Source organism: Lontra canadensis, unplaced genomic scaffold (assembly GCF_010015895.1).
Source record: "Lontra canadensis isolate GAN:19392208 unplaced genomic scaffold, GSC_riverotter_1.0 scaffold4, whole genome shotgun sequence".
NCBI lineage: Eukaryota > Metazoa > Chordata > Mammalia > Carnivora > Mustelidae > Lontra > Lontra canadensis.
Window position 1 is genome coordinate 25811612 of NW_022630998.1, and position 10322 is coordinate 25821933.

The 10322-nt window shown below is 37.6% G+C and overlaps 1 long non-coding RNA gene across 1 annotated transcript in view; it reads left to right on the forward strand.

Moving 5' to 3' along the window:
- Window positions 1-7860: 7860 nt before the first annotated feature.
- The window catches only part of LOC116860747, a 32065-nt gene continuing 29603 nt past the window's right edge, over window positions 7861-10322 (forward strand). The window contains exon 1 of the long non-coding RNA XR_004381345.1: window positions 7861-8139. This is a non-coding gene — a long non-coding RNA (uncharacterized LOC116860747). The remainder of the gene's footprint in view (window positions 8140-10322) is intronic.

Here is a 10322-nt window from a genome sequence, read left to right on the forward strand (position 1 = left end):
CTTTTTCAAGGTGTAATCTTGTCAGCAGTTAGTACCCATTAAGCACATTGCTTGAGTAATTGTGAACAAAGATAAACCCATTTTGTCAATAATAATAATAAGGAATGAAAAAAAAACCAAAAAAATTCCTATAGTATAATGGTTGTTTACTGTGAAATGGTTGTTTATGGTAGGCTCCTTGACGCATTATCACTAATCCTCTCCTTCATGGTACCAACTATGGCACAACTATGGAAAATGAGTGTCATTAGCCCCATATTTTGAAAGGAAAACCAAGGGTCAAAGATTTGACTGGCACTAACTAGTAAGTGAATTCAGAGTGACGTAACCACAGTTTGACTTCAGATCTCTTTTTTTTTTTTTTTTAATATATTTATTTGTCAGAGAGAGAGCACACACAAGTAGGCAGAGTGTCTGGCAGAGGCAGTGAGAGAAGTGGGCTCCCCGCCAAGCAAGGAGTCCGATGCGGGACTCGATCCCAGGACCCTGGGATCATGACCTGAGCCGAAGGCAGAGGCTTAACCAACTGAGCCACCCAGGCGTCCCGACTTCAGATCTCTTTTATTCCAATGTTTGAGCTCTTTGCACTCTATTGCATCCCAGAAGACATGCAGACTATAAATTTCTGGAAAAACGAAAAAAAAAATCAAGGAAATCATACATCTAGTTTGGTAGAAAACAAGGTTTGGGGACCTTAATTATTCCGATCTAAAATATCAAAATTATTTATTGCTAATAGAAACCAATAATGATGTCCGGTATTACTATTGTAGCATACAAAGGTCTCACTTAATTTTCACAACAGTTCTGTGATGTAGATGTTATTACCTCCTCATCTGAATAGATGTTGAAATTCAGAGAGAGCAGTGGCTTTTCCAGGAAGCAGATCTTGGACCCACACCCTGACTCCATCACCTAGTCCAGAGTTCTTTCCACTATACCACCACATTCTGCCCTCCAAGCTATTTTTCCTGAATTTCAGTGAAAAAAGGACCAAAGAAAATATGGTGACATAGACCATCTTTGGCTCTTCTTCCTTCTATTATCTAAAATGCTTTCTGGAGGTGCCTGGGTGGCTCAGTGGGTTAAAGCCTCTGCCTTCGGCTCAGGTCATGATCTCAGGGTCCTGAGATCGAGCCCCACAACAGGTTCTCTGCTCTGCAGAGAGCCTGCTTCCCCTCTCTCTCTCTGTCTGCCTCTCTGCCTACTTGTGATCTCTGTCTGTCACGTGAATAAAATCTTAAAATAAAATAAAATGCTTTCTGCTAAACAAGGGTTTTTTTTTTCTTTTTCTTTTTTAACAGGGTGTGTTCATAGAAGGCATTCTAATACAGTATGGATTCAATAGAGCAAGTCTTCCCACTGAGCATAGTTGGGCAAGTATTAGAGTGATTTTCTGAAGGTCTTTAGTTCATGTTTGGGTTTTGGTATGTCCTTTTCCTTCTCCTTAATATCTGTTTTCAAACGAGCAGTGAGGAATCACTTTTAGGGCTAGAAGAGCTCTGAGATATTTAACAGATGCTAGAATTCATGTCTAGGACACCAGTTCAGATCCAAAGATATACGGTTCTCTCCTCATCTAACCTATGACTTTAAGCAGTAAGAGCAGACCAATATCTTTAAACTAGTATATTGTACCATAAAACCATTCTTTCCTATTTTGATTTAAAGCTGCTGGTGAGGAATCAACTAAGATTGTTACAACTGAGAACTAGCAGAGCAGTAACCATCACTCACTCCAGTGACACATGGTGTGTCTCTTGTGCTTATAGAAGCAGGACAGCTGGATATAAGCAACCAGGTGAGGTGGGAGAGCATATATTCCTTTAAAAAATCTTTTGGAATTTGAGAAAGGTGGATTTCAAGTGAGAACCAAAAAGTAGCTGACAGCTAGGAGTAGCTGACAAAGAAGAAAGATTATGATCTAAGTTTGGACTAAATTAAAATGATCAGAAAGCCCAAATGAGTCAATAGCTGGACACTGGAAGGAAAAAGACTCAAATGCCAAACATATCAACCTTGAAGACCAGAGGACCCTGGACAGTAGGGACGCTTGGGGAGCTCTGCTTGCTCAGGTAGTCTTCCTTAACTTTTTGATGATCTTTAAGTGTTAAAAACATTGTCTTGGGTGCCTGGGTGGCTCAGTGGGTTAAGCCTCTGCCTTCGGCTCAGGTCATGATCTCAGGGTCCTGGAATCGAATCCTGTATCAGGTTCTCTCTCTCTCTCTGCCTGCCTTTCTGCCTACTTGTGATGTCTGTCCATCAAATACATAAATAAAATCTTAAACAAACAAACAAACATTGTCTTCAGGGGGGCTTCTGGGTGGCTCAGTGGGTTAAAGCCTCTGCCTTCGGCTCAGGTCATGATCTCAGGGTCCTAAGATCAAGCCCCACATTGAGCTCTTTGCTCAGTGGGGAGCCTGCTTCCCCTTCTCTCTTTGTCTGCTCTCTGCCTGCTTGTGATCTCTCTCTGTCAAATAAAAAAACAAAAAACAAACAAACAAAAAACCATTGTCTTCAGGTATCATTAAGGAAAGATGCCCAAATAAGGAAGATTCAATTTTATTTATAGATAGTATTCTGGTTCTTGGAGTAGACCAAATATGTAAAGGCATCCTTTACAAACTAGCACTTCCAAAGTCTTCTTTCTGTTTGTGCCGTACATTACATATTTTATTTTATTTTATTCCTTCTTGAACCCCTGTTTCCTATTGTGATATGCCATATTAGCAGAAGGAAATACTTCTGTTTCACTCTTTTCTGTAACAAATATTTATTTATTTAATCTTCACAACAACCCTCTGAGATGGGATCTGTTATTACTCCCATTTTATAGGTGAGGAAACTGCACAGAGAGGTTCTGGAAGTTCCCAAAGTCATGCAGGTTATTAGTGAAACTAAGCCGTCTTCTTCAAGTCCTTGTTCTTAACTGCTACACAGTAATGCCTTTCTTAAATATTTAATGCAGTTAAAATATTTTACAGTCTTCTAAGAATAAAATTTTAGTACAAACAAAGCTATATAGGTAGTTTCCAAGTATTTAGTGGGTCCATAACTGACCTGAAAAATAAAATTGTTTTTATTAAGAAACTGATTTAATTCTTAATCTCTTTAGATATACAGTTATAATTTTAGAAATAAAATATATTGCTTTATTTACATGATGATAATGATTATTATAGAAATATGAAAATTTCATGAAGAACCTAAAAATTGTAATGTTTTAAACGGCCCTGTTCAAAAAGCTAAGCTAAAACTAATAGGGCACCTCTCTGACGTATTTTAGTTTACAAATAACAAAAGAACTCCTATATTCCTACCATCATTTCTGGGCACTGTAAACATTGCTTGTATTAATGAAAATGCTAGTTCAGTTGGTGGCATTTCAAGCAAGGAAGCAGAGGCTGTACTTTGGAGCTGAACATACACATAATTGGAAAAAGTGATGATGAACTAAACCATATTTACACAAGCATTTGAAATAATGGCTCATGAGTCCTGTAGAATATTTCCCCCTCTTTAAAACAGTCATACGCGGTACCCTTTTGGTCCATTTCCTGGCATCTTATTCATGCTGTAAATCTCCCTGCTGGATAGGAAATCTAGTCCTTATCACCGCCATGTTTCAAATTAAGTTTATTTCTCTTGCTAGGTGCATGGACGATATAAAATCTAAGGTTTTTTCCAGTTGTTTCATAATTTCTGAAATCAGAATTTCAACCAGTGGCAATCAAAATGACAAACTCCTATAAACTTTATGTCATGGTAGGAGAGGTGCATGGAAGTGTGTAAGCATGTGTGTGTGTGTGTTTTATTATTACAGTGGTGACAAAAATTGGAGACTAGAGACTGGTAAATATGCTGTCTCTGGAGAAGAAATGCAAATTTAAAATGAGGTGGACTTTCCCTCTGCTACATATTTATTTACCAAAGTCATAGAATATCCAAACTCATTTCAGGCTTCTTGAAAAGTAAACAAAGAAATGATTAAGCATCTCTGATAAAATTGTGCATATATGGGTGGAATGTTGAATATCACAGATGAAAAAAAAGCAACTTCCTACACTTTCAAAAAAACCCAAAAAACCAAAAAACCTATTCTGACCAAAAATCATTTCCAGGCAATCTAGTGAGTAAAGTGTGAATATATTAACCTGAGGCTTTTCTGAAGTTTTCCTGAAAGTTGCACTCCAAAAGTTTCCATCTCTTGCCTTACTAGAGGCATGAATTATCCATCTGTATATCATAGACATACACTGTCCAAGAAGATACCAGCATAAACACAATGGAGTAGTGGTTTTCAAAATGTGGTGCAAAAACTCCTTGAGTCCCATGAAAATCCTACATGTAGCCTTTGGATGGTCTTTGTATTATGTAAGGTTAATCAAATGAATATGAGTGACCATGGCCACCCTCTCTATGCTGGCATGAACTAATAATTTACTTATGATATATAGTAAAATTAGATGTCAGCTCATTATTGCCTCATCAAAAAGAACATGAATTCGGAGTGCCTGGGTGGCTCAGTTGATTAAGTGTCTCAATTCAGCTCAGGTCATGATCTCAGGATCCTGGGATGGAGCCCCAGTCTGGTTCCCTCCTCAGCGGGGAGCCTGCTTCTCCCCCATCCCAACTTGTGCTGGTACTCTCTGTCAAATAAATAAATAAATAAAATCTTTTTTAAAAAGCGCTATTTCTGATGGATCACTTAATGGGTATGACTGTAGTAGGAGCAGTAGGGCATGGATTCTTTAGCTTTATCTGAGTGGTGTAAGGATTAAAGTATTTTTCTAGTCATGTGATTTAGACACCCATTTTTATAGCATCTTGAGATTTCCAGACTACTCAACGTGTGATGGTTTACTGATCCTGAATCCAATGAGAAAAGAGGTTCACACATTCTAAAGAACATAGGTTTCAAATGACTATGGAGTGCAATTTCCATTGGAATGATTTCTCTTAATCTTGAGCTTTAACCATTCCCATTTCTGTAGTACCTCCCAAAAGTAAGCATGGTTCATAGTCTTCACACTGCCTTTTAGCACATTAACATGTTCTTCTGAATCTCAAAATGGTCACACCTGGAAGGCAGGAATTCTGGCTTTTTTTCTTTCTTTCTTTTTTGTTTGCCCAGCACCCAAGTATGTGCTCCATAGAATCAGTCTGAATGACTGTGTGGAGATACCTAAAGTAGAAGATTTGCTGTTCAGTTATATTTGATTACCTAACTGTAAAATTACTATCATAAGGAAAGTAAACAACATAATCCTCATGCTTTTAAAAAAATATACAACCACTTCATGCCATACCAATGTCTTCTGATACAGAGTCCTTCTGTGACAACCTTACTACCCTGCATAATCATTTGTGAAAAACCACTGTCCTCCACTTTCATATCATCTCCCCACCTCAAATATATGATTCTATATGAATTTATTTATTTATTTTTAAAGATTTTATTTATTTATTTGACAGAGAGATCACAAGTAGGCAAGAGAGGCAGGCAGAGAGAGAGGGGGAAGCAGGCTCCCCCACTGAGCAGAGAGCCTGATGCGGGGCTGGACAGGACCCTGAGATCATGACATGAGCTGAAGGCAGATGCTTAACCCACTGAGCCACCCAGGCACCCCTGATCCTATATGAATTTAAAAACTTCTCAATCTCAGGATTTTATGAACTGATTCCATGTGGTTTTATAAAATAGCATCAGTTCTATGGTGCTCAACATCTTTTTTTTTTTATTTTAAAATTTTTATTTTTTTATTAACATATAATGTATTATTAGCCCCAGGGGTACAGGTCTGTGAATCGCCAGGTTTACACACTTCATAGCACTAACCATAGCACATACCCTCTCCCATGTCCAAAACCCCACCACCCTCTTCCTACCCCCCTCCCCCTGGCAACGCTCAGTTTGTTTTGTGAGATTAAGAGTCTCTTATGGTTTGTCTCCCGCCTGATCCCATCTTGTTTCATTTATTCTTTTCCTACCCCTAAACCCCCCATGTTGCATCTCCCCTTCCTCATATCAGGGAGATCATATGATAGTTGTCTTTCTCTGATTGACTTATTTTGCTAAGCATAATATCCTCTAGTTCCACCCACATGGTCGCAAATGGCGAGATTTCATTTCTTTTGATGGCTGCATAGTATTCCATTGTATATATATTATGCTGCTCAACATCTTACTACATGCTCTTTCATGAACACCTGTGTTTTGGAGAAAGTGAACAGTCTGTCACCATGCAGGCCTCCTAATGTCAGCTCATTTCTGTGTTGGCACCTTTCTGGCATACTAGAGATTGTGGAGGAGGGATACTGTGAAAAGACTATTTAAGTCTGTTCATTGAAGCAATTTAAATGATGCACTGGATTAAAGTGATATACTATCTTAACAAATTAGGCTTCTTAAAGGACTAGAGTAGAGAAAACCTGTTTGATGAACTTTGACTTCAAATTTTGAGTTTTTGAGTTGTTTACCTCCTGAACTTAAAATCTCCAATTTTCATATTCTTTTTTTTTTTAAGATTTTATTTATTTATTTGACAGAGAGATAACAAGTAGGCAGAGAGGCAGGCAGAGAGAGAGGGGGAAGCAGGCTCCCCACTGAACAGAGAGCCCGATGCACGTCTTGATCCCAGGACCCTGAGACCATGACCCGAGCCGAAGGCAGAGGCCCAACCCACTGAGCCACCCAGGTGCCCCCAGTTTTCATATTCTTGCACTTCTGAATAATTGCTCCCTCTTTGTGGAATGTTCTTCTTGCCCCTCTAGGACATCAGCTCAGTCTTTTGGGACTATATCCAATGTGATCTTCTTTGTGAAATGTTTCCCAATTTTGTCATTAAAACATATGCTTGTGATTAATTTTTCTTACATACCTTCTTGGTCAAACGTTAAGGCCTATGTCTTAGTCATCTACATGTCTATATAACATTGAAGAGAGTGTCTAAGTAGTACATAGTAGATATTCAGCAAACATTATGTTGAATGTAAATAAATAATTAATGAATGAAACCACCTCTCAGAGATTTCAATTCCTTCTTCCTAGAATGGAATGTAGAATTAAGCCATAAAAAAGAAAGTCACCTGAAATTTATTATTATTATTATTATTATTGTTAACAAAATTACTTTTTAAGGAAGAATGAAAGAAAGAAAAATTACTCCTTGGACCTTGTGTGGATAGACCACATCTCTGACCTTGCAAAGTGGACGAAAATCAAACACATTAATATTCAGGCTATTTTAATTCTCATGGTTCTGGGCTATTTTATTATAATTATCTGCTTGTACTACTAAAAAAGAAGGAAAAAAACTGTACAAGATGGAGGCATCTGTCTTGGTAAAACCAAATTCCAACAATTCCAAGTTCTTTTTTTTTTCCTTGATGATTATATATCTGAGGTTGTCAACATTAGAACAGATTTTAAGCTCCTGGTCATTTCCTCAAGCAAATAGGATGAAACCAAAGGATCAAAAAATGTGTTCAGTTTATAATGTCTCACTACAAATTTTTAATTTTTTTATAAATGGATTATTAAAGCTGCAAATGATAGTGGCTTCCTTTGAAGAATTATTTAAAGCTCTCTTTAAGTGCTTATAAGATAATAAAGAAAAAGAAAATTCTTCTGTGATTGGTTAAAGGGCAATTGGTATGTGTGCTATTGATGAGAGTGGAAAAAATCTGCCAGGTGACTTCAATTCAGCTGAATCATATGACTCATATTTGCTGAGTAGAAGAACCAAGAAGTAGGCCAGCTAAGGAGGATTGGCATGCAAAACTGGAAACCCCTGGGTCAGAAACCCTGCAAGCAAGGATAAGTGATTTTTTTTTTTTTTAAGCTGAAAAGAATTGATACCTTATACAGCTGATTAAGGAGCTTCTCTGTGAGCTAGGGCATGTCCTTTGGTCTCCCTGAGACTCAGTGCCCTGGTTTGTAAATGGGGCCATTGTAACATCCTTTGTAAATGATGAGGACAGATAGATTTGGGTTAACAATCTTTTCTGAACTCACCTGGACAGGGGAAACCTGGAGAACGCTGCTGGGAATTGCACTGAAGAAGAAACATTTGAATGGGAGGCTGAGTGTTGGAGTAGATTCCAATTATGACCCAGCTATGGGATGACTTGGTATTGGTAAGTAAGTAGCTCTTAGTGTCTGATTTCTCACTGATGAAATGAGATTTTCAGGGTGTACAGAACAATTGAAACTGGTAAGTAAGAACAAAGTCATAGAAATCGTTTGTGGGTCACATAAACTAAACTGACTCACACTGACCTAGATTGCTTAAAGAGATGTTGTGAAATCTTCACACGTAGTGTTGCTTTTAGTCTATCTTCAGTCCCCTTTTCAGGGGAGATTGCAGGAAAGTGGTTTATAATGAGTGGGTACCTGACATGAGTCTGAATGGTGTGGGGTGTTCCTGGCATCAGGACATAATGCTCCTGGCACCATGTCGTGCATGGTAGTCTCATGAGTGAGTCAAGGGGCTGTAATGATGAGTTCCAGACCTTTGTGAGAATGGTTCACAAGTGATCCCCAGATTTAAATGGGATCATTTTTGCTCTGCTCAGATACTCGGCATCAGAAATGAGTCTGCAAAAAAAAAAAAAAAAAAAAGAAAGAAAGAAAAGAAAAGAAAACTGAGTCTGCTCACAAATTCTTAGAAGAAAATCAAAGAGGATGCAGCAGCACCTTCCTTCCCTGGTGATTTATACCCAGCAACTCCCTTACACAAATTCTGTGCTGTGCATGGAGTGGCGGTGGGACATATACCTTGGAATTCCCCAGAAGCTGAAAGTTCTCTGAAGGCTCTTCAGCTGGGCTCTCCGCATCAAGAATGAAAATGTTAGGCCCAGAGAGTGGGTCTGAAAATGGGAATCCTTGATATGGGAGAGTATTAGTTACTTAGAAAAGGTAGTGAATTTCTTTTTCCCTCATTTACAACCTGAATGTTATTGAGGCATTAAGAGAATCAGTTTAATTATTTCCCATCTTAGCCCTAGGTCTTTCTAGTTCATTAATAAATGTTAGTTATTTCTTTAGCCAACCCAATAACACAGATGCCTGTTAGTCCCAATGTTTGAATAAAGGAAACTGAGGCAGAGCAAAGTTAAGGAATTAGTTCTCACCTGGCTAAAATTCTTAACTATATTAAATACCTTACTCTGTTTCACCTTTTTCCATATACAGCATAGATTTTAACCTACAAAAGATTAACTAGCTTGATCCTGCTACCCATTAACTCTCTTCTTCCACTTCCCCAATGGTAAAATAGGCTTCAGTTCAGAGATAATAAGTGGACAAGATGGTAAGAGGAAAGTTTTTGTTTATTTATTTTTAGAAGTCAGTAATTCAGTGACCATTCTGTCTTTCTCAAATTTTGTTCCTTGTCCTCCAGAATGTCTACTCAGCTGGAGTGGCCACTACCTTAAGAGGCCATGAATCTCTGTCAGTAAAAGGGAGTTGCTCCTCCATCCCTCTCAGACTTCACAGAAATACTTTGTCAAGAATCTTTGGATTTCACAAAAACCTCTAGATTGCTTTTCTCAAACTGCATGTTTAATTATGATATTTTTAAGAGTACAAAACGCATAATTTCCCTTAATTTAAACCTTTTTCTAGTAGCATTTAGGTTTGTATTTCAATGAAAGCCTATACATGTTAAAATGTATATACATTGCTTAGAAAATTAGTCTTGTTGTTTCCAAGTATTCAGGACTTGTAAATTTAAAACAAAAGATAACATATTTTGATTTACTTAGGCAAACTAGCTTCAAAAGAGAAAAAAAAAACAAAACACGAGTTTGTAATTTAAACTTGAGAAGTTTTATACTGGGGAATTTTTTTCTACTTTCCTAACTCATGTCTCATAAATTAATTTTCTGAATATTAACATTTCCTCTGAAATAATTGTATCAAATCACTCCTGTCCTTTATTGTTTTTCAAACTCAAACTTGATGTATATTACTCACAAAGTGATGGGGCAAAAGGCTATTTTAAAGAAAATTATTCAAATTAGTAATTTTTTGGAAGTGATTCGGGTGGCATCCACTTGGCAAATGGCCTGTGGATTGCAGTCCTGATGGATGTCCTGCCCTGTTGAGGCTTTGAGTTTCCCATCTGTTCAGGGAGTCCATCTCCAGCTCCTCAGCAGCTTTGTGATTTTTACTGTATCATTGACTGCAGCCTTTATGTAATATTTGCATTGCTATATTCACCAAACTAATGTTCACTTAATTTTTGTCCTTAATTAACTTAAAAAAATTTTTAATATTAACTGAATGTATCTTAAAAGGTGGATTTGTATCCCTGCCA